At 34.9% G+C, this 26576-nt stretch overlaps 1 long non-coding RNA gene across 1 annotated transcript in view; it reads left to right on the plus strand.

Annotated features, from left to right (window-relative positions):
- The window catches only part of LOC141574731 (uncharacterized), a 366218-nt gene that overhangs the window by 268506 nt on the left and 71136 nt on the right, over nucleotides 1-26576 (plus strand). The gene's annotated exons all lie outside the window — the stretch shown is intronic.

A 26576-nucleotide genomic window follows, 5' to 3' on the forward strand; every position in this document is an offset into this window, starting at 1 on the left:
AGCCCTGGATTCTAATGAATAACAAATGTATATAGGGTACTTCGAAAATCTCAGGGACAGAATATAAAATATCTAGATTATTAGACTAAAAGAAACAGAAGAGAGCATGTTATAGACAAACGAGGAGGAAACATACCAGTTAGACTTTCCTCCAGACAAACTAGTCTGAAATTTAGTAGCTTAAATGAATAATTATTTTTTTAACTTGTAGGTCAGCATTTTTGTCTGTTCTCAGTCGGGCACCCCTGCTGCTGCTCTAGGGTGGGCTGACGCATGTCACTGGAGAGTCCAGGTCATTGAGGACGAGTTTAATCTGCAGGGGTCCTGGCTTGGAGGATGTTTGCTGTCCAGTGTTTTCTCTCACCTCTAGCCCGATAGCTTGGAGTTCTGCACTCTACGGCAGAAGTTTCACAAGACCTGCAAGAGTAACTTCTGAAGTCTCTTCTTTTTTTTTAAGTCTCTTCTTACATAGTGTTTGCTACTCTCTCATTTGCCAAAGCAGATCAGGCCAGATCAGTTTCAAAACTGGAAAAATAGGCAGACATAGATGGCAATGTTTAATGAGATGTTCTAAGTTCTGTCAAAAAGGATGTGAATACCGGCTGGGTGAACTAATCGTTTCTAGGCGATGCTTTCAGTTAGAAGACTAATTCAAACCAGGGAGGTTTTATTTGAATGATTTTTAAATTATTCTTTGCCTAACAAATAGCTTTTTAAAATATGTTCCAGAATCCCTGTTATTTAGAAATATATCTTATTTTTATTATAATCTCATTTCCTTTGTGGTTTTGTCTGTGTTTTGAGCAGTCTCTTTTATTTCATCTTTTAGAACACTAATCTTATTCTCGGTAGAAATGATGAGATTTTATGTTCCTTCATTGAAATTAACATTATTTATTTTTATTCAAGGAAAATCTTATTTGTGTTTTATTTTCTTGGGAGTCCTCATTCATTTCTTTTATCTTTTCCATTTGTTTTATTTCAACATGGACAACCTTTGATACTAATTCAGCTGTGTCTCCTACTTACATTATTCTGTTTGTTTAATGTGTTTGTTTCTTCTTAGGGCACTCATGTAATACACCCCCGTATTTGTTACTTCCCTCTGTCCTCAGATGGGTCATTCTATTAGGATGTCTCTGGAACCGTTAACTGAAAAGAGGTAGATAATAAAGTCAAATCCTGTATTTCCACGGCTGGATAGTGAACATAGAAATTCAGACCCTCTTTGATGAGACTTCCTTGCCAAGTACTTCTGTCATCCTTAATTTTTCATAAGTGGTGGACAGGGATGCAGAAGGTCCTCTCCTACAAGTTGGAGTGTCCTTAGCACATTCTGTAGGGGATTTGTTGTGATCGTCACTTCATCGGGAGGTATTTGTGGCCACAGAAAGATACCATGCAATTTGGGAGCAGTGGAACCCTTCTCCTTAGGGTAAGAAAGAGAACGACTTATGCGTTCCAGGCAGCAGTGGAGTGAGTGGTTTTCTAACTTCCTTCAGAAAGAAAATCTTTCTCTCCAAGTTTGTCACATCATTAAAACACATGAATTTCTCTCAGAGTTCTCTCCTCTGTAAAACTCATGACCTCAAATGTCCTTAGATTCTTCCACGTTTCCACCAGTAGCTTGTCTTATTTTGTTGGTGGTACAACCATGCAAGTGTTCAGTAGAAAAGGAAAAAAAAAATCTCAGGAAATTATGCCCAGGCCACCCTCATAACCTAGGTGTTCTCTTTTAAAGTAAATAAATCCGCTTGAATGGCAATCCCATACATGAAATCGTGTTTTATGAGTACTGCCTACACTGCAGCACTTTGTGTTTATTGACGACCACGTTGGTTTAGGAAGCGTTAACACTCAGTTATTGCAAAGACTTTCCCATGGCCTAGATGCTTAATCTGATTTTAAAAACATTCCAGAAGTAAGTCAAGGGCAGGAAATTATTTTGTTTCTGATAGGACAGCAAAGAAAAATACAGAAGTGTTCTTCATATTACTCACTTTGTAATATTTATCACTTGCTTTTTTTTTTTCTAATTCTTGTTACTTTTCATAATGTGTTTGATTTCTCACCTGTCACACGTTTCTTAGGCTAGGATACAGGTGCTGTAATATATTCTACAATTTTGAGTTGTGTGCCTCAGTTTGCTTTTTAAAATTTTGCTTTGTTATAACTGATATCACCAAATGATACCAGAGACTGGATTTTCTTATTTTACAGTGAGAGATGCCTAACTGGTCTGTCTTCAGGGCTCAGATAATCACTGGCCTCAGCTACTAGATGTATGTAATCATATTCATGGCGACAGTCTTCTAGAGAATGTTTTTGATATACCAGATGCTGTGTAACAATCCGTCTAAATGGATTTTCTAGTCTCAGGGGGAAATCACAGAATTGTCTAGCCTACATTTGTCTCCTTTTTGACAGCATTACCTTCAAACACACAAGTAAATAGGCCACTTAACTTTTCCTTCCAGAAATGTAGTTCTGTGTGATGCGCTAAGGCAGTAGGTCCCTTTTCTCAGGTTAAAAGGCTTGATGGGGATTTTTTTCTCTCGCTGTGTTTGTTTCTTTATACTGACTATTGTTTTATCTGTTGCTTTACACTGAGTAAAGTTGATGATTTTGAAAGTGTTAGGGATGGAAGTAGGCTCCAGGACCATTTTGTCATAAGAACAATTTTACTTTTCATACTGCAGCGAAATGTAGTCGTTAGGTGTTAGGAAATTTTATGCAGCAGATTTCTCAAATTCATCTAGTTGATAATTGTTCCTCTAATTTTGCATGTGCACGTATACTTATCTGTGTAAATGATCAAATTTACCTATGTTGACGTATTATACACTTATTAAATTTTAAATTATTTCTTTGATTTTTAAATTTTGCATAGGATTTTATTATTTTTAAAATTTATTTAATTTTAGGGCTGTAAATTGTGGTGCTCAAAGTAGAATAAGTAAAATATTTAAGATAGTAAGAGGGTAAATTTTAATTTGATTTTTATTTAACTGTTTTCAGAGACACCTGCCATTATCTGACGCAGTTTTTCTCACCCCAGTTCTCACTGTCACTCCACCAAGCAGCTTTTTTAAGATACCTTTCCTAATCATCCCCACAACCCTGCTCGTGAACGCTGTTTATGTTGTTTGTGCACTGTGGCCCTTAGGAGCCACAAACCACTGTAACGTCTAAGGTTTTTCCACTGCCCCCAAACCAGTTTTCACTTGCTTGTGATTGACATTAACCCTGTTGTAAAAACATGCTTGAGACAAAGAAGCCTCATTTCTACCCTAGAACAGTCCCCGAAGAGCCCTTTCAGGATTCCTACAGAAGATGACTTCTGCGTTCCAGACCTTTCCACTCATCCTCTTGCTTACAACTGTCAGGTTCTAACAGTTCTTTTAAGGTTTCCCAGTACAGTTAGCCACACATTTACAGTAAAAATGAATGACTCTATTTCACTATATTCCAAAGACATTAAATTTTTTTAAATAGTCAACTGAAAATTGTAACTCAATGTTGCAGTTGACATGTAGGCTTAATATAGACACCTGGGAGACAAGATGAACAGACAGAAACATGTACACAGGGGTGCAGCCTTTTCAGTTTTAGAAAAATTTGATCGTTTTATTTATACAATTTTTCGTCCTCTTGGTGTATGTCCCTTACCAATTCTTCTGTTAATCTCAAGTGTTTCATGTATTAATTTGTAATAGTATTTCACAAGGGTAGTAATCCTTACTCTGTAATACATATTTCCCAAATTCATTTATAAAATTTGACAGTGTGGAGAAGTGTAGGGTTCCTTTCACTTAAATATAATTAAGGTAATCAATCTTTTTCTCTGGAACTACTTGTTATTCATTATTACAGATTTTTTTCCTCTCTGTGTTTTAAATCAGGTAATTATTTATATTCTGTGTGGTATAATTTTGCATCTTTAAATATTTAACTGAATTATTTTTGTTAATGATGTAATGGGAGGAGTGTCTGATTCTATCATCTGTGGTTTTCGGGGCAATGATAGTAGGAAAAACAGGATGAAATTTCTAGTGATATCATGCAGGGTCTCACTGTTTTCAGAACTGCATAGGGCCAGTTAACCTGACAAAAACCTTTCCATCCAGAATCATTCTATTGTGCATGCATTTGTGTTTATTCATTCATAAAGCCATACATTTATTTGGTATTTATTCACCAAATATTTATCAGTTACCCATTATGGGTATAAAAGCTATAGGTCATAGAGATACAGACTGAATTAAATGTAGGAATGACTGTCACAGTGTTCATAGCTTAGTCAGGGGTTAGATATGTGTATATATAAAGCAATAATCTAATATGCTGTTAATTATTCTGTACAGCCAAAGGACTATTAAACTGCAAAATTTATGGCATAAATTTGATATAAAATTGTGACTGTGACATTTTATGATAATAAAACACTGTTTAAATATTTATGAGAGTAGTATTTTTCATATATTCAGAAATATTAAAGAACCTATTAGTACTGATTATCAAAATATCATAATAGGTATATTCAAGATGATTTTACATTGTTCCTACCTATAGAAATGCCCTCCAAGTATAATCTGATCTCAATATTATATGCAAATGTATTTAAATCTGCCTTTTTAAGGATTGGCATGAATTCAATTAATTTTTCAGGAACTTAGTCTATTTTAATTTTTGTTGTATTTCTTTCAATCTTGACATACCCTTAATTTTATTTTATTTTGCTTAAAATTCATAATATTAAATGTTTTTAGTTGTAAGAATTATTTTTTATTTTTTATTAAATAGAAACTTATATTGGCATACACATTTTTGAATGTAAAATAAAGGAAAAATATGGGGGAAAAAAAAACCTTGTAGCAGTAGGTTTATAATGTCAGTACATCAGACCAAGGCAAGTGTCGGGAATAATTTTGATTGGCGAGATTGACAGATGTATCTTCGAATAGCTTTTATATAGTAGATAGCTTTGATCTTAGTCCAAACGTAGTAGATGGATTGCTCTACTTTTGAATTTCTATATTTAGAAAGGCTTTACTTCTTAAGAATAAATAGATGTTAGGTTTAAATTAAAATGTGAAAGGTCACTAATGCCAATAATAAGTGAATACTCTTTTATAATTAAGTAGTTTTTACTGACTCAAAGGCTCGTATCCAGAAACAGCAAGGCTATTTTTTGTAATTTGTGTTACCAACTTATGTTTTGGGGGATGCAGTCTCACTGAATCTCAATTGCATTGTTATTGAATAGCATTTTCTATTTACTCCCTGTTGTGAGAATTAATGAGACTAAATTACCTCCTAAAATTTTATAAAGAGACGTTTCATAGCCCACTGCTACCCTACTAGAAAAAGGAAAGTATTGATAGATACACCATGAAAGAAAACAGAATATTGGCTTCAGACAGTGACATCATCTGAGCCGTAAATCACCCCAATCAGGAAACCAGCATCCAAATCAAGACACCAAACATAGTCAGCACTCCAGTACCCTCCCCACTCTCAGTGCTCTCCTTCAGGTGTCCATCACCTTCAAGACGATGCTGTCCTGCCATTCAACAGCATTATATCATCTGCTTTGGTACTTACATAAATAGAATCTTCTGTTATGCTCTCCTTTGGTCATGGAGCTGTTAATCATTCATTCTGATCACTGTATAATAGTCAGTGATGTGATGAACAGTGGGAGTTTATTCATTTGTTGTACTATTGATGGCCTTTGGTTATTTCCCTTTAAAGGTGCAGTACATGCAGTACTGCTGTGAGCGTTTTACTGTAGAACTTTTGGTAAATATTGGAATACATTTCTGTTCGGAATATACCTGGGCATGGAATTACTGAGTCATAGGGTTTGCACATGCGCAGGTTGAGCAGAGAATGCACAATAGTTTTGCCAGTTTGCACTCCCACGAGCTGTGGGTGAGGATTCTGGTTCCTCCTTGACCTCATCAACACTCGGTATCTCCCCAACATCAGCTTTTGTCACCTTATGGCTTCACTTCCCTTTTCAGAACATATGTTCACCTGAAATGCAGTATGTTTACTTCTTCAGTTCCGCCATCTAGAATGTAAGTTCCATGAGAACAGGTGCATTTTCTGTTGAGTTAAATCTTACGTTTGGCCCTTGAAAAGGGACTCTTATGGACAGCTGTTGAATATATGAATAAATTCACATTATTTTACTTGTTTTTATATATTCAGAAAGATTGAGGGGATCCAAACAATTTCCATCTTAATCTTCCCCTTTGACTTGCTTTTGAATATTCTCTAAAATATGATACAAATTGAATATATATGCGATCATCAGAACCATTAACTTTTTACTTAAATTTAATGCCTCACACTCATTAGATTGTCTTGTAGCAAGTTCTTAGCAAAAGCTGGAAAGAAGACTCATATATCTAGATGGTTAGATTGACATAAAAAATTGGATTAAAATTTTTACTGTGATTTAAATCTAGGAAAATTTTCAAAATATGGAAAACTTTATCTTATTTAAATAGTATGCACATTCTTAGAAAGAAATTCATATATAAAATTTATTATCATGCCCATTAAAAAAAGAACTAGCCTTTTCTTTGCCTGTTTCATCTTGGCTAGAGTTATAGCATAAAGTTATAGAGCTATAGATACAGAATTATATGTCAGGTTCTTGAGTTTAACAGGGATGACCCTGTTTCTTACCTCTAGAAGATATAATTCTAAGATTTGACAGCTAGAGTGACCCAGAATACTGTTCAACTTTTTTAGTCTAACTCTCAGTGTCAGTTCTTACAATTATGCATACTAGGACATAAAAAAGTTAGTTCTATGTATGACTCAAGGGCTGGCATTAAGAAGGACTAAGACACTATAACTTTCGTTATAGAATATATTGTTGGCATAATTTATCAACTGAAGTTCAGGAATTCAGAAATCTAAGAACGTGCATTCGAATATATTTCCCTGTGTGTCTGTGAAATTAGCTTGTTGAATCTCAGAGGAAAGACAAAAACTCTTAATGTTGTACAGTAGAGTAGCCCATGGGTAGATTTGCTACTTACGAAAAATTACATTTTGGTAATTCTACTATAAATAAATAGAAAGCCAAATTGAACCCTAGGTTAACTCAAGGATAAATAGGGCTCATTTAGTTTCCATTTCCAGTCCTGCTCTTCTCAGCATTATTTGAGTAGTGCTGAAATGTACTATGTAGACCCAAGCTTGAACCATGTACAACACATGGAGGCTAGGAAAGATTTTTATTAAATATGATAGTGGAAATTCCTTCAGATTTACTGAAGAATTATGTATTTCAAAATAGGAATTACTTTCATTTTTCTTACTATTTGAACTCTCATTTCCAGGAAGGAAAATTTCATTCATGTGTATGTGTATGTGTGTGTGTGTGTGTGTGTGCGCGCGCGCGCGCGCGCGCGTACACACACACGCGCAGATCCTCAGCTGCACTCATGGCAGGGAGGACACTCAGGGTCACACACACACACCCTCAGCTGCAAGCACGGCAGGGAGGACACTCGGGGTACCTGAGAGAAGTGCTGGTGTTCTTGCTTTTGCTATGTAGCAGTCACCCGCATCTCCTGACTCACCTGCATTCAGTGCCTTTACACTTCTAATTATGAAAGTCCCCCATGAATTTATGCAGAGGATTGGTGGAGGAGGAATAAAAAGAACTATTTTATTTTATTCCATGGAAATAAATTATCACCCAGACCACCTCACTGGGGCGCATTAGGTCATATCCGTTACTGCATATACTTAGACAATCTCTGAAAAGTAGAAGCCGGTAACAGGAGGAACCCAGGAATTGAAAGCTTAAGAGGGAGAGGGACTCTTACCGTTTTATTCTGTGTACAAAAAGTGTTGCAAACTGTGTGGAGGTAATGAGAGAAAAGCAGGATAGCAGAGAGCAAAGAAGGTAGGGAGCACAGGGGAAATGGGAGAGGAAGAGAAGAGAAAAGAAGGCAAAGGAATGGAACGGAAAGGGATGGTAGAGAAGATTAAATGGGAATTTAGAATGCTTCTGGAAATACTTCTGAGCTTGTAACCTGCAGCAGTTACGTCTGTCACACAGCCAGATTCCACCCCCACCTGCCTCTCATACCAGCAAAGAAGGATGTTAAGCAAACAACCCAATGGTGGCTTTTAGAACAAGGCTTTGTTTGTATTTCTCTAGATACTTTAATAATATTAATAACTTTTATGAGACAGTAAAAGACAATACAGTCAGAATTGCATCATTAAAATGCTTAGCAGGTTGGAAGGCTGGCCCTGTTATTTCTATCCATTAACTCAACAGCAACAAATGAAGACCATATCCACCACGCCGACACATTTATTGTAATTAATGTCGCTAAAATAATAATTAAATAATATGTCAAGAACATCAAGGATTTTAATGTTGTCAAATCAAATAGCTACTTTTGTGTTTTATCTTATTTGGCCTGTGAGGAGCATGCAGTGAACTGACCACTGTCTTGAAACACGGTCTTCTTGTGTCTTCTGTGACATCCCCCTCTCCTGCTTGTCCTCCCACTTCGCTGACTGCCCCTTCTGGGTTCCTCTTCACGCTTCCCAAGTATTTCAGTCCCAAGAGCACTCTCTCAGTTTGAGGCTCTTTCTCTGTCTAAATAGGGCGGGGACGAGATTTCATCTGTTCCCTGGGACTTAAATATAGTACATGCTGACAACACCCAAACCTTTATCTCTAAAAATAAAGAAAGCCAAAGTTTTGGCCACACTTGAGACTTGATCTGCCAATTCAGTAGTCTTATGCTGTATAACCTGGAAGGGGGATTTGTCAGTTGGCTAGTTTTGATAATTCGGAGTAATTAGCATGTGGTATGTTTAACTTTAGAAACAGAGGGTAATTTTCATATATTATCCTCATTGTTAAGGTTTAGCCAGAAAAGCTAAGAAAACAGTCAGAATATTGCTCTTCATATTTTGTAGATTTTTTTTCCTTAATAGAAGGACATGAGAAAACGATAGTCTTTTTTAGAATAACTAGGCTCTTCTGATATGTTGACATACTGTTTCACTATGGAATTAACTTTATCATCTATTGCTTACAAAAAGCCACTTTTCATATTCATTAAACAAAAAGGAAAAATTAGTAGATTGCAGAATTAGTTTGTAAAATAATAGGAAGATATTTACAATAAACAAGAAAGTTAAATTAATACAAAAGAATTGCAACCAGTCATTAATAATAGTATCTTTGAAGAGGATTTAATGGTATTAAACATTTCTTGGTGTAATGGTACATTACAAAAACATACAAAAGGTTGCTTTCCAATTGTTTTCTTTACCAACAATTTCTAAAACTGGACAAATAGAGAAGGAATTTTCAGGGCCCTTATGTAAATATGATGGAATGTTTTTGAATTATTTCACATAATTTATTTAATATGTGGGAAACATATGAAGTTTTACACTGTTTATTCCTTGACCCTTTTATGTGTATGTCGAGCACTGACTACAGATTTTGGCACATAATAAATGCATGATATACATATTTTCATCCTCTGTAGGCAGATTCATCCCATCTTTACTCTGTCTCTTTCCAGACTATGCACCAGCTACCATAAATATCGGATGATGAAGAATGTTCTTATTTAATTTGTTTTAATTATCTTAAATTCTCATCTGTTTTAGTAGCAGAATCTCAGAAATATATACTTGTATTTCAGTAATTGTAATGACAATATAAAAGGAGAAAAGTAAGAGAATCGTATCAGAATAATTGAAAATTGGATTATTTTAAAACTGGAATTGAGTTTTTAAGTAATGGAGTACTTTACTTCTCCAGCCATTTGATGTCAGTGAAACAAACATTTGTCTGTTGTCACCTGGAATGTCATTCATAGAAGAATCAAAGCAATTATGACTTAGGCATTTTATTTACATACCATAAACCAAACAATAAAACAAAATACAATTTTTAAAAAGTAAAAGAAAAATATACACATAGTGACATTTTAGTTTTGTCACGTTGGGTACATCTTTTGCTTTTGTACTGCTTTTTAAGGAAGTTAGAATTAATAGTCAACAGGTGTTTACTTGGCCTTTGTGTTTCATTTACTAAACTGAATCAGTTTTGTTTCCCTCATTTGTTCATAACCTAAGGAAAACACATCATCAAAAACAATAACATTTATTTGTTAAATATCACAGAGGATGATACAGATTTCATACAAATTATGTAGGTTGGAAAATGATTGAGGAGTTTACTCACTGGCTTGGAGGAAGTCTCATGTATGAAGTTACTTTTAATGGAGGCCTGGAGGGAGAGGTGGAGTTTCAGATGGACGGGTCACGTGGGCCATTTCAGGACGTGCTGGCAGGAAGTTACGGCCCGTAACCCACACACAATGAACAGGAAGTGTAAGGTAATGCAAGCCCAGACTTCTCTTCTAATTTTATCTTATTTCTCCAGAGAGTATGTTTTAAGTGGTATTTAGGGGCAACATTGTTTTTAATTTAGGAAGTCAGAAATTACAGTTGATTAAAGGAGTTTTTATCTTTGGTTCCACCTTCTGTTTATTGGCTAAGAAAATCATGTGAAGATTCTAAGTTACACTTTACAAGCGTTAGGGGAAGGGTTCCAGTGCCAAATCAAATATGAGGGTACATCTTTCAGTTTAGATCCTAAAAATACCATGAAGGAAACTAGGGCAGCTCTGGAAAGACAGGGCACAGCAGGAGTTCAAGAAAGAAGCAGAAGTACCAGGGCATCAGACACCAGCAACAGAAGAAAACCCGGTACAAAGGGAACTCAGTCAGAAACTCGAAGGAAATGACAAAACTGCAGGAGAAAGCACATTGGGGAGCAGAAAGAGGATTGTGTACCGACACATAAAAGAGAACAGCAACGCTACGAAAGAATGCAGGAAAATGACTGCGAGAGTCTGAGAGAGTTTTTAAAGGGGTTATTGAAGGTCAAAAGATACTGTAATTGCTGAACCCTGAGAAACTGCAAAATAATAACAGAAGAAATAGGACACAGAACAAAGTAGATGTGAGATCAAGAAAACTTGGCTGCGTTGAAATTGGTGCTGTCTCTGTCAATACAATATGTTCTAGGGGGACAAGACATACAAATTTCATGGAAATCAAATGTATACTATGTCTGCCATACTAAATTCTTTCCATCTACTTTATATATATACAAAATGATGCAGCTATATTTAAATAAATCTTCTCTTGAAAATAAAATTTATTTAAAACCCAAATTCTATCAAACATACTGATGAGTTTTGTTTAGCTATTTTGGCCTCTGGAACACTTTTGAGAATATATTGAAAGGTACAGATGTTCTGTCCAGAAAAAATAAATATTTTTCACATGCACCAATATTTTGGTTTCATAGAGAAGGACCATAAAAATAAGAAATATATGGTGTCTTCCTTTTATTATATTTTTATGCAGAAATCAATGATTATATTTCTGAAAAAATGAAATAAATATAAATGTCACAAGTAAAATTTTTAAAAGATGCTTTCATTTTACTCAAAAGTAAAATTTCACCATGAAAACTGTTGTTGGTTTTAATAGTAACTTGAAATTAGAAGTGATTTCTGGTTTAGCACCTTGTATGTAATCTGGGCCTTTAATCAATTTCTATCGTTAATTTTTATGATAGAAAATGCTCAAGTCTCAAAGTCAGTATGTAGTAGTACCCATAATTAGATATTGCAGGGCATGCTTTAACAAGCAAAGGGAAATTTGTGTCCATCAGGACAGGAATCCATCAAGACCCTACAGTTTCCTATCCCAGTGAAACCACTTTGTATCAAGTTGAGCATGATGTAGCCTGTATTTCTCAGCATTTGAAATACTATGAATGAATATTGAAATTTTAGTTTTATCTGAGTATGTTATTTGCCTACATTTTATCTTTATTATGTAGTACTAACTTTTTCATTATTCTCCTCAAAATACTTGTAAAGTACATTGCATTATTTCCAGGGGTCCACAGATGTTTGCCTAATATGAAGATGGCCAAGCTCTCTAATGCTTTTCTGAAATCTCTGCAAGATCAAAACATTTCTTAATATTCTTCAGTTTTCAAAATTCCTCGCAATCTAATTTCTCTCCTTTCTGCATAGAACTAGCATTTCCCAGTTTTTGGTGTAATTAAACATAGCCACAAGGCTAAGTTCTAGCCAATGGGGCATGAACACTGAAATAATGTGAATTCTTTCCAGTCCAGCTCATAATAACTCCCACACATACTCCATTATGTTATTTCTCCTTTTGGCTGATTAGAATGCAGATTTTTCTAGGAAAGACGGGAATCCACGTGTTGATGATGGTGGCAGAGACTTGGTCAGCCTGTATCACTGAATGGTTATGCACAGGAACGTGGCTCCACCAACCCCCTTACCTGCCCAGTGTGGCTGCAAGAGAAAGAAACTCTCATCACGTTGAGCCTGTAAACATCATGGTATCTTCTTGTTTAGTAATTAGACATTCTAAATGATGTAACAAATATATGTACCTTGAAATAGCTGTTGATTTAAGAGAGTTTAAAATATGCATCAGAGGCCCTGAGGATGAGTGGTGAGAAAATTGACAGTGGATGTTAGAAAGATAAAAATCATTGTTACCCATTGACAACCACTTGGCAATATTATCACATATGGCAAATGAGAAATGACCAGGTTTCTGTGGAACCTGTAGCTTCAGGGAATTGTTTGAGAAGATGCAGTATATTAATATGTAGCACAAGAAAGAGAGAAGCTAGAGGAGGGGCAGGGGAAGTCCAGTTTACAAGCAGAAATCGACAGGAATAAAAAAAACAGACAATGTTGCATTGCGGAATTAAAACTGGTTTCACGTGACAAAAAATAAGGAATCAGACTGTAAAGTGCTTTCTGCAGGGAAGCCATGAAGACTTCTCAGGGTCAGTTGGCTCCTGTTTGTCGTATGGGTGCAGGAAACAGAAATAAAGGATTTATGAGACTTCGTTTAGTAAAGGACTTTGAGTATAGTTAGTGGCACATGAAACTACATGAGGGAAAATAGGTCAAACGCCTTATAATATTTTGAGGGATTTGTATTCGTGAAGGAAATTTGAGCTTTGATTAAGAAGGACTGCACGGCTGTGCAGCCCTGTGATGTGAGTTTGCGGCTGTGGAAAGTATACCGTGAAATACGTGTAATACTCTGGGAGTTAGACTCCCCAGCGCCATTTGATAAGTGGCTGCAGAGAAAGTGAATTGTGTTGTCAGAAAACGGATTGTGTTGCCACCAAAAACAGTAGGCAAGAAAGTGCATCCTATTAAACAATATCCCATTCAAATCAAAGAATCTCCCCTACTGAGACATTCTAGATGGACTTTTCTGTCTGTATCCTGCGGGAGTGTACCGTCACCAAGGCGTATTGACTTTGTGCTTCCCATTTTTCTGTCTTAACGGGAACTTGTATTGAGATTATCCTGCTCCAACTCCACAGTTGTGTATTTTGTGCATGTGTGTTTGTGAGGGAGGTAGAAGGGCAGGTGGTTTTCTGTTTATTTTTTAAGTTTTGGGACCACAGTGAGTCATATCCACACTGATGGCGAGGACTGTGTGTCCTTAGACTTTTATGGCTTCACAGCCCTACTGTAGCACAAGGAATATAACCCATTATACTAAAACAATGAAAATAAAATACAGATACACTTCCACAGTGAAAAGAAAATGTTATTTGCTCTGGCATATCTAGTGTTAAATAAGTTCCTAATGATGGTTAGTAGTTGAATATTCTTTAACTGCTATCTGTGTATCTGTGTTAATGGCCCTTGATATTACAACATAAGAATTTTGACAAATGTACATTCACTGTCATGCATGATATTAACCAATAATTTTCAGAGAAACAAATTTACAGGAAAAAGTTGAAAGACAACTATTAAAGTATAACTAAAGAAATAGAAGTACATATATGATATATTCATATTTGATTTGTAAAATTTACAATATTTCAAAATCCTGGAAAGCAAATAAAAATATTTATGCAGGTACACATGCAATATAAATATTAATAAAATATGTGTATACTTACACACGTTAATATAACATATATTCTAGCATATGAGAATATAATTAGAATATTAAATGTATCACATATTCTATAAATATATATTTTTTTAATTTATCTGTATCTGTATACCTGTATAACAATATCTGTTTGCCCGTACATTTATATCCTCTTCTAAAAAATTATTTAAAAACTTTTATAAACTCTGCTAGTGCATTATTTTACTTTAATTTTTGTTCTAATTTACAATTTTTAACATTATATAGGTCTTATTAATGCAGTTGTATGCAACTGAGATTTTAATTTAAATTAAGAATAATGTAGAAAACATAATCATTTATTAAAAATTAAAGAATAAGAATGCCCATGCTTCATTTCCCGCTAAACTGTAATAGAATTCTGTTTGCCCTGTGTAAATGCATTTAATTTGCCAGTTTTTGTAGTTGTTTCTAATCTAATAATATTAGAGGTGTAATTGATCTTATTGTGGTTTTCAACTTGTATTTCCCTAATGACTAATAATGTTGAAAAGCTTTTGATAGCTTTTTTTGCTATCCATATATATTTATGTTTTTGTGTGATTTGTATATTTTTAGTTAACTGTATGTCTTTGAAAAACAGTGAGCTTTCTTATCATTGTATTAAAGTACAAAAAGAAAAAACTATGTAGAGCTATTTCACCGAAGAGTGATGTATTTTTGTGAAGAAGCTACTTCATATTACTTCTAATTCTTAACTGAAAATCACATGTATTTTTCTTTAATTACTGCATAAAAGGTAGGGAAAACATGAGGTAGTTTATTAAATACATCTTTTTTATAAGTGATTTTAAAAAAACACTTTCAGTCAAAAGGAAAATGTTTGCTTATATTGTTTAAAGTGACCTTATTAACAAGTCCATATGTTCTTTTAAAAAACTGTATTTATTTAAAAATAGACTAATTCACAGTCAAATTTGGAATTACAAACTAAGCTTCTAACGTCCTGACTCATTTCATTCTTCTTCAAGTACATATTTGCATCTGGTAATTAAGAGCCACTGACAAAGATATTTATAAATATATCTACTTTATGCAATACTTCTACTGCACCAATTTCCTAGTGCTGTGTAACAACTTACTGCAAATTTAATAGCTTAAAATTCAAACTTATCATCTCATAGGTTCTGTAGTTGAGGAATCTGGGTATTGTTAGCTGAAACCCCTGCTCAGGGTCTCATGGCTGAAACCAAAATGTTAGGTGGGGCTGCACTGTCATCTGAAGCTCTGAGTCAGAAGAAAATTTTTTTACCTGTAACACAAAGTAAAACAACAACAAAAAAACCTACTTAGGTAGTGTTTTCATTTATTTCATTGGACAAAAACTGTAGGTTCATTTGCCTAAGCAGAAAGGTAAAAATAATTCTGCGTATCAACAATATGAGTTAACTTCAATTCCTTGTGTGTCTTTTCCTAAATTTCCTAGTTATTCTATTTTATTCATCTGTACAATAATATTAAATTCAGCTGGCCATTTAATCTTATCAGCCTGTTTATTAAATAATATATATTAATATATTATTTTTGTTAGGCTATTTCATCACTCATTATTTATTATCCATACCACACACAGCACCTAAATATGACAGACATTTAACAAATATATACTGAAGAAGTCAGTGTAATGCCACCACGTATGTGTAACTAAATGCAGTGAAGAGAATTTCTAAAATCATACCCTGACAGCAGAGTTGTCTATAAATCAGGAAACCTACTTTGCTAATTGTTTTAAAGTATTTTTAATTGTTCATGAAACAGCTAAAATATTTTATTTGAAAGAAAATCTGTTGTGTAGCAGAGAATTCAAGCCAAGGTGATACTTGACCCTATGGATACTAAGCCTCTACCATACAGTTTCTTTTTCCCAAATTAAAGCTAGAATCATATTTAATTCCAGTAGTAATGAATATAAGTAGAAAGCAGGTAGGAGCAATGCAGTAAGTGAATCAATACCACAGAGGGTGAAGAGAGAGAGGAAGTATTTTTTTTTTATCCCAAAAGGTACATACGGTCCCCTTTCCCATTAAAAGCACTGCATCAGGGTATGAATATCTTACAAGGAAGTGTTAAGCAGAAAGGAAATATATGTGTTGTCCCTTAATGACTCAAGCTAGAAGACTACCTACAGGAAGTAAAGGAGGATGGTCAAGTGATGAAGGTATTTAAATCTGAGCAGCTGGGAAGACCCAGGAGAAAGTTCTAATCTTTATGTCCAGCCTTTGGCTAAATTGCAGGGTGAAACAGATTTATCTGGAATGCCTTAAACTATAAAGTTGGGCAACCTTTGTTAAACTCCAGAGAGGACAATATTTTATTTTGAGCCCAACAAATTAAAGATCAACCTGTGCCATCTGGGTCTGTAATAAGAACAAATAGCAGAAGCATGGTTAGCAAATATCACGACCTGGTGTAAAGGATGTTGCAAACGTAGCTGTCCATAGATGCTGTAATTTACAGACATTTTCTTTTTCCTGTGATAATAAATCTGATTTATCCCTTTGGCCCTTTATTTTGGATAAATTTTCTTTCACTTTATCAGTGCATTTCCAGGGAAGACAGAATAGTTAAAGTTGCATATATAAAACTCAGGGATCAGATGCATTGCGAGTGACACAAATTCTTATAAATTTGCTCCATAGAATTTTCTCTTCTAGATTTATTGTTTAACAAATAAAATTTATTCAAGTAAATTATAAATTTGATATATCTTGTTTATTCATTGTCTGTTAGATTAGCTTGGAAGACTTTTAAAAAATGATCACAGATGTTTTCCATGAGATACACTAACCATATGAAATATTTCCTGAAAGACTACCAATTGTAAATTACACTCTAGAGTCACATTTTTTACTGTCTCTTTTTACACTAGCCATACTTTATTTTTCCTTTTTAGATAAAATATTTCATTCTTATTGGCAATTTAAAGTAATGTCTAAGTGTAAAGATGAAAATGAGATGCAAAGAAAATGCGTTTTCACAACAGCAAATTGATAATGGAGTAGCTTATGCTTGTGGGAAACTTTGTGCGTTCTTGGTTTTTGCATTTGGTCCCTACTCACTTCCGTCACTTCACATTGCCTTAGAAAATAAATTTATATTTTTCACTTCTATCTAAAAATCAATGCTACAAATTTACCATGTTGAGATAAAAATATTTTAGAGTGCTCGTAAACTGATTGTAAAATTGTCATCCTAATTATTGGTTGCCATAGAAGAACTCTGAAATGAAAAACTTGTAATTGAATCATTAGGGTAGGATTTTTTAAAAGTTGGACACATATATCTTGATGCAAAAATTTATTAAAGTTATTTACAAAAATCAAGTAACTTCTTAATCAAAGTACCCTGTATTTAATATCTTTTCATTTTAGAAATATCTCATTGGTCACATATGTCTCTCCAGCTACATTTTTTGTATACCTACTCCAATTAAAACTACCCTTCTTCTTTATCAGTAGCTAAGAGACATTTTTTTCATCTGAAAGTATTTCTGTACTAAACTTTCTGTCTTTCCTTCACAGCCCCATCCCTTCCCACTTGAACTTTGTTCTTAAAAAATCAGTTCAAGCCATCTTTTATAGAGATGATACCATAAGCTCTAATAAATAATTTCCTCTGTTCCTCTTAATCATCCTACCAATTTTTTTCCTACTCTGCTTCTGTATTCTCAAATGGAAATGATTCTCTACCTTCTAATAGCTTAACTATCTATATTACTGATCACAGTGTCTCCTACCCATTTGTGATGTAATTTCACATAGATCATAAACGAAAAACTTGCTTTCCCTCTGTACGGGTTGCCTAACAGTGTATCTGATAGGATTGTGCTGCTGTGTTTGAAAGAAAACTCTATTAAAATGACTTTGAACAGCAAAAACAGAAAGATTCATCAGTGAAGGGCTGTTTTTGATGTTTGACGTCATCATCAGGAAGCCAGGTTTATCCTGCCTGTATTTCTCCATGTTGAGCCGGTTAGCTTCATGGTCACCCCATTTCATGGCTACCACTCCTTGGTCTTTGTATTATCACGGCAGGAAGCTGAAAGCATCCTTCTTGTGAGGTGTTGTTTTTGAAGGGATGAAAGCCCCAGGGACATCTGCATATACCTTATCGGTAGAATTGTGTCGCATGGTCACCCTTCGCTGGAAGGTACATTCAATATATTTGGCTGCCTATTCTTCATTCCTAAGGAAGTAAAGGACACAGGGCACTAGCAGTGGGGCCGGATACATGTTCCACAGTCTCAGCCACAGCACTCAGCTACGTACCACCTCATAATTCACCTTCCAGCCCATTTTGTCATCTTCTGTCTCAGTGATTTTCAGCTAGGGCTGGTACCATCTCCTTTAATGGCATTTGGAAATGGGTGGGGGCACTTCTGATTGTTACAGACTGAGTATTGCTACCAGCATGTAAAGTATGAATGCCAGATGTTAAAATCCTATATTGTGTGGGGCAGTGTCAAATGTCAAAATCAAATTCCTACAACATTCAGTTTGAGTAGAGCAACTTGTTTTTGAGTTTCACTGTTTGCTAGCATCCGGGCAGTGTTCAAGTTATAGACCCAGTGCTGGGCCATTGAGATATATAACTTAGCTTCATGGAACACTCCACCTAAAGGGAAGACCTATCCACAAACATGTTTAAGTACAGCGGACGTTAGGATAAAGGTACTTGATGTCATGGGACAACAATGGTATTGCATATGGCAAACTGTACCATTGCCTTTTCCTCTTATAATCTCATAGTCTTAATAACCACATTTTTTTAAGGAGATTAACATCCAATGAACTTCATTTTCAAATCTGTGTGATTGAAATGGTATTAATTTTCTAACCTTCCTAAAGTGTTTCTGTGTGTGTTGAGGGGTAAATGGTGTAAATTGCGATGGTACAGTTGAGAAGTATACCTTCGGTGCCTGGCATTTAATAAACTATCATTAAATGTTGTATCTTCCTTGATAATTGAAAAGATTTCTTTGATATTATAGAATGCTTTGGCTAAAAGAGTAAGGCAGAATCTCAGGAATCATGTACCTGTTACTTCCATGACATGATACTTGAATATTCTCTTTGCTCCAGAGTTTGTTTTTAAAACAGTGACATCCTCATTTGTTTCTTGTAAGGAAAAATCCTGTAGTATATGCTGATCACTTAGTACAGTTCACAGCCTGTAGGGATCTGCGTTAATATCTAATATATGATCATTGCTTTAGGAGTTACTAACTGAGACAGACAGTAGAATGTTGCTGAATTTGATGCAATCATAAAATAGCAATGAGGACCAGTGAGCAGAAAGGTGATGCTCATACCACCGCCATTCTGAATGTCAGGCACTTCAAATCCCACAGCTACTGACTGAGGAGAGGGCGCAGGAGGGAAGACTTTGACATGCTACTGTGAAAATACACAGCAGAGACCATTCTTTATCTAGAGGCCTTGTGAGCATTTTATAGAGTTACAGTACACTGCAGAAAGAGGAACAGACTAACATTTTGAAAAAAATTTAGATGTAGTTACTAAGTTGACTCTAATAACAAAAACTCAAAAGGTCTTCCAATAACATTGGTGCTTAGGGAAGCCAGATTGTAATAGGAGCTTTGGTCCAAGCACAGTTTCTCGTAGGTCCTGTGGTTATTTTTCCATCTTCAGATGTATAATTAAGAGAAACACATAGTCAGCAGCTGGCACAAGCCTTGGTTCTCTGACCCGTGGAACAGGACCTCCAAGACTCCTTCGCCCTCGTCCTCATCCTCTAGTTGTAACTCAGAACAACCATTTAGTTACATTTGCTAATTCTGTAACTCAGAAATTAAGGCGGAGCTTGGCTAAGAGATTCTTCTGCTCAGTGTGTCGTTACTGGGGTCCCTCGGTGACTTGCACCTGGCACCTGGGCCGGGCTGATATAGGTTGGAAAGGGGAGGAAAGCTTCATTCACATGCGTGGTGCTGTTGTGGAACGAGCTGTGAGGTTGCACTCACCTGGGCCGCTTTTCCTCTCCATGGAATCCGTGTCTTTTCATAGAGTCTCTCAAGTAGGGTAGTTGAATCTTTTACTAAGTGACTCAAACCTCCAGAAGACTAGGTTGGAATCTTCTAATTATTTTAAAGACTAGGCTGGAACAGGCAGAGTAGCACTTCTGTGCTTTATTGATTAAAGCTGTCACAGACCAGCTAAGATTCAAGGAGAGTGAACAGAGACCACATCTATCAATTGAAAAGTGTCAAAAATGTGCTGCCAAACATGTGATCTCTTGGATTTTCATTGCCACGGGAAAGCCTGCTACATTTAGTCCACTGGTCCAGAGAGGATGGAGGGCACATACATCCAATCTGCTGCTTGAACTCAAAGATTACCCCCACGTAGAACATCTGAAGTTCAATTATGCACAGATGCATGAGGAAAAAGAAGTGATTGTTCTTTCAGATCACTAAGTTTAGGGGTACTTTGTTTTTAGGCAATAAATGTTTAATGCAGTTATGACAGAGGTAGATCCAGGATCAGAGTTAAGCAGGTCCAGAAGACCAAGTTAATTACATGACCTGATGACTCAGTCTCCCTCCCTCTGCATCCACTTCCTTGGCAGAGCAGTGCCTCTTCTTCAGATCATACCAGTGGTCTCAGAGAGGCTTTTCTGTGAACCACTAAAAGAAAGGGAAGTGATTGGGTTGTTTTCCCAGTGAGACTGGCGGAATATATGGAAATGGACTACTGATACATTATGTCTGACAAACTGTATCCCCACTTTCACACGGTCCTGCAAGGCAATTATGAAGGAAAGTATTCCTAGTAGTGGAGCTGAAAGCAATGTACTTAAGCAACCACCTTGTATATATGAGAACACAGTAAGAGGTAGGGATCTGTGGTGACTCGAGCAGTGAAGAATGTCTTGGGTTGTTGTCAGAAACTTGGAATGAACCAGACTGGAAGAAATTGAATGAGGAAAGGGAGACATGAGTCAGTGGACCTATGGGACTGGAGTTCTACAGATCTTAATGCCCATGAATGAGTGAATGTCATCAGTGACTAATTAGGTAGACAGAATGACTGATTTTATGGTTTTAAGTCAGACTCTCCCTTTAGCCAGACAATGCTCTTTGCACAGAGGACTCATGAAAACAGTGGCCATCCTCTCTCTTATCTCCTCGTTTGTGTACATACAATGTTGTTTCCTCCTCTTTTTAATTTAATACTACCCCAAAGGAAACAGCTGAGAAAATGAGAACTATGTTTATTGAACTATGTACCAGGGCTTCTGCTAGTCATAGAAATGAGTTAATTTGCCCAAGTTCACAGAGCTGGTAATTAATATAATTAAATAGATTGATGAGTGTATGAACTAAGCTCTGTTTCACTGTTACAATTATGTTCCTTTTTATGACGTCATGTCATTAGCAACTTTATTAAGTACAAACTCCAGTATTGACCCTTTTGAAAATAAACAGCCTAATCCAAATTCACATTTTATAGCTAAGTAATTTTATGAGTGTTCTAGTCATAGTCTCAGAAACATTCAAATAATACTCAGTTGTCACTAACTCTTTAACCTGTTTTTCACAACTTGAACTGTTTCTTACCACTGTTCACCCAAATACCACCTTTTTTTCAAGTTCCAGTTCAGTATCAACTATTTGTATTAATTTTTTCCTAAATATCTTATCCACATTGATTTCATATCTATGAACTTCGATTGGCATTTAGAATTGCAGTTTAATTTTTACTATTTAGTATTGGCATTATTAGATTGATAGGTTTTATAAATTTTCTCTGACACTATCTTTTTCTAATATCTATCAGTTATCAGTAAGATTACACGCAAAGAACAAAGATAAGCTGGCAGTGTATAAATAGCAATAAAGGTAGCTGTGTTTAGGTGAAACATCATAGATTATATGTTAGTGAAGTTTTAATAATTTTAAAAATTAAAAATTATGGATATTTGTACAATAGTCTTTTAAAAAAAAAACTTACTAGTATATAACTGAGCTACTACCAAGAGAAGTTAAACTAGAAGGCCTCTCTTCTGGTTAGAAATACTGCATATGAAGTATGAGATATCATATGCATCTGTTGAATACTATGTGACTGGCATATAAGAATTAAATATCAATTAGACAAATTATACGCTTTATTTCACTAGAGTGAAATGATTCTCTTGTAAAGAATTCAAGTGCAATAGTAATTACAATAGTCATGACTGGTAAACTGTACAGAGAAGTTGGAATAAGAAAAATACGTGAGAGAGAAGTGAGTATACATTTGCAGTAAACTCCAGTCAACATTTCAGATGGAAAATAGAGCCTCATTTTAGAGGATGCAGACAGTGCATGGAACTTCTGCCAATAATGCGAGATAGATTGTCAGCCTTCTTCATAATTCATTTTTTGATGAACCCCTCATAAATATGTTATGCTTTGCAGGTGCAGATAAAATTTTAGTAAGGTCATTATTTGAGCTAACTATGAAGAGTAGATCTTTTTTTTATTTTAGAGCATAAAATATTTTGCAGAGGTTTCACTGAAATAAAGCAAGTTGGTAATTACAGAAAGATTTAAGTGTCTCATTTTATTATATACATGTGTATACATATATGTATATATATATATATAGATAAACATTAATTAATTATAGGAAATTTTTGTTGTGTCCTTCAGATACTCAGGTTTAGAAGACCAGTGTTGTTTTATATTTTACGAATTCCTGTGGTCTTTCTAACGTGCAAGATCATCTGTATTCAAATACTCCCTTTACATGTTCTTTCTAAACAGAATTGTCACTATTAAAACTATTCTGTATATTGCTTTTTTGGAATATATTTGCTGTAATGTAATATGAGCCTAGAATAATGATAGTATTCAGTAAATTTAGAAAATGTGGAGAGCACTGAAGTGATTTCACTGGGGTAGGAGTTAGATGGGTTAGACCATCTATTCACTAAGAAGGTTATTGCATTGTATTTAAGTTATTTATTCAATTTTACCTTTAAATAACTTCTTCCATACTGAGAGCCTCAAATGGTCTTAAATTACCCAGAATCTAATACAGAATCTGGAACAGAGAAAACACTTAATTTTTTAATTGAATGAATTAATAATATACTTTTCCAATGTCAAATCATTACAAAGGACTCACCTGAACTTCTAGGCATAAGGCTGACTGTCAGTAGATTTGGGCCCTGGTGCAGAGGAAGGGGAGGTATTTGATCAACACTTGGCCTAGTGGATGACTTTAAACCCAGGTGACAGTGATTGACTCAGAGGTGGACAGTATAGAGACACAGGGGATAAACTTGCAAAAAGTATATATTCTGTGCAATCATGACAATTTCATTTTAAAATTCAATTATAATTTAAAAGAAAAATCATCCTGTAATTGGCAGTTAGTCATTGATAGTAATTATTATTATGAATGCGATTTTTTTTTCAAAATGAGTAAGTAATCTGAAGTTGAATGATAATAGAAAAAGACCAGGAGAGTTATATATTAAAGTTTCAGATAGAATGGCATTTAAATATGATAGTCTGATTCATCTGCATAAGTTGTAGAAATGAAGTAATCCAAAACATAAACTTAAACTTTATTCAATAACTTGGGAACATTCACAATTAAGTTTGGGATATTTTACTCTGAAAACATATGGTATACATGTTATGTATTGTATCAGTCAGAGCAGAGAAATTGAACCATTAAGATAACACTGAGGACTGTTTCCTTGGGAGTTAGTATACACAGTGGTGGAGACAGCTAAGCAAATCCAAATTCTGAAAAGTACACTATTAAGAGGAAAAGATCACAAGCCAGTTGGAGACTCACATGATGGCTGAAGCTGCTGTCCACAGGCAGTCAAGACAGAAGGATCTGGAGGAAGTTGGAATTCCACAAACAAGGACCAGAGCTGTTGTCCACAGGTGGAAGGTTTTAGCTCGGCTTTTAAAACCTTCCAACTGATTAAGTTAGGCACAGCCAGAATAATCTCTCCAAAAGACAACTAATTAGGGAATCTAACTGCATGTATAAAACTTCTTCACTGGAGCACCTAGGTTAGTGTTATTAAGCAGCTGGGGACAGGAATCTAGCCAAAGTTACACATCAAAAAGCCATCACATCTATATATTCCTTTCTTTATATATTTATATGTATGTATAAATATTTATATATTTTTGTATTATTGAAATCCTGAAATATAAAATCTTATTTTTATTTGGCTTGTTAATGCAAATATTTTTCAATGTAAAATTACTTATATCTCAATAATACCTATGGATAGACCATTTTTTACCAACCATTTTCTTAATTTTGAACATAAGTGGTTTTAGGTTTCTCACTAACATAATTAAAACCATTCTAAATATACTTGCATGTAAAATTTCATAACTTTCTCGTTCTTCAACAAAATAATGTGTCTAGAACAGTGTTACTGGGACAAAGATTATAAACATTCAGAGTTAATATTCAATATTGTTTTTACTGGGTTTAAATTGTATATCAAATGTTCTGTAAAAACTCAAGGCTTTCTCTTGCCCACATCTTCCTGTCTATACCAAATCAAGTCCTGCAGTCAGGGTCACATTCATGTGTTGTTTGGGGTGGCTGTGGTATCAATGAGTAGAACTTTCACTGGAAAGATCTAAACTGATGCAGTCTTCCTTGTGTATGGTGTACACAGTATTAGAAGATTTGTTCCTCTCCTGTGATCTCTGTATTTTATGTGCTCTTGTTGCTTTATTCTCTCCTTTTTTCTCTTGTAACTACACGCCACCAAGGCAACTACGATAGAAAGTTAGCTGCAGGCACCACTTGGAAGAATGTCTTAGCCCTTGGGAAGCTCTTGCAAGCTCCTTAGAAAGCCAAGAAGGGTCAGTTTAATTTGCAGGACATCATGCCAAAGGTTAAAATGATTCTACTCTTGCCCTTGGGAGAAACTGTTTTTCTCCTGATCCATCTTTACATTTTTTTCTCCTAAACATTAGAATTTAAAGAATTCAAAAGCCGAGATTTAACCAAGTTCTCTAAAGAGAACAAGAGAGCCCCCGAGGCCAGAGGACTAGTCCCCATGGCTCATACAAGGTCCCAACATCTTCTAAGGATATTAGCTTACACAACTATTGAAACTAAAGCATTTAGATAAAATAAAGAACATGTGTATAACTACAGTGTGCTGTGCATGCATCTAGTAAGAGTCTGTGGGTTCATGGCAGTCAAATGCCTGAACACTCGGGAATTTAGCACATTGACTGCACTCATGAGAAATACCACTGAAGTTTGGGTTATTGACAGTTTTATGCACATGAGGCCTAACAGGATCACTTAGATCATCAAATTAAAGGAAATGTTTAAAATGTTTTAAATCAAAGTCTCATATAAAGGGTTATGTACATCAGAAGAGAACTCCAATTAAAGTATCCATTTTATTGGAAACCTCAAATGAATTTATCTTACTTGGATTTTGATTGGAATGTTTCTAATAATTAAGTAGGAAAATAATTAAAATGTTGGTAAATCCTACTATATGAAGATACTGTGTTGGTGTATATGTGTAGATGGATATTTTGACAGTTAATAGATGAATTTATAGACATACAACATATAAAATATATATATATATATATATATATATATATATATATATATATATATATATATATATAGATAGATAGATACTGTCCTGTAACTGTGTGTCTGCTTTATGTTATATAGTATTCTATGTTATAATCACACAAGAAACATCAAAATAATGCCAATGCCCTCATGGATTTAACATTTTTAAGGAAGAGAAGTAGCTTAAAAACAAATACAATTATTTGGAATATACTGTAGCATAATAGCATCCTGATTTCTGATTAATACAATATTTTTAAATAAAGAATATTATCAATAGCTGGGAATAAATAACAGATGAGACTGACCACATTAAAATTAGGAACTTTCTGTTGATGAGTAAGTAGTATTAGGAAAAATGAATAGTAAGCCCAAAATAGGAAGGCTATCCTAGCAAAATACGTAACCAACAATGAACTCATGCTGAGAATATGTAACAAACTACCATATGTTATCTATGTGTTAATCTATTGCTCTCATATCTGGTGATTTGAAGACACTCTTTCCCCAACCAAAGGGTCTGAAGAATCCTACACCTATTTACCTTATGCAATGTCTATTTCCTCTAAAATATAGGAGATCTATATATAAAAAATTATTATCTATTCATATGTTACATTTTTCTCAAGTGCAATCATTTACAAAGTCTCTGAATGTTATGTAAATTAGGACATTGTGGAGGACACGAGGAAATAAAGTTGCCTATAAAATATGTTTCAATGACTTAGTATTAATACCATTTTGACCTTCTTTCCTTTATCCTTGCAAAGCAATGTGAATCTATGAGAATGAACGTTTTTGTTAGTTGTGCATGGTGTATATTTTCTGACAAGGGAGTTTTTTATTTTCTTTAAAAAATATATATATGTTCCGAAAGGTGGCATTCTCTTTGAGCTGCAA

This window comes from Camelus bactrianus, chromosome 23, assembly GCF_048773025.1.
Source record: "Camelus bactrianus isolate YW-2024 breed Bactrian camel chromosome 23, ASM4877302v1, whole genome shotgun sequence".
NCBI classification, from domain to species: Eukaryota; Metazoa; Chordata; class Mammalia; order Artiodactyla; family Camelidae; genus Camelus; species Camelus bactrianus.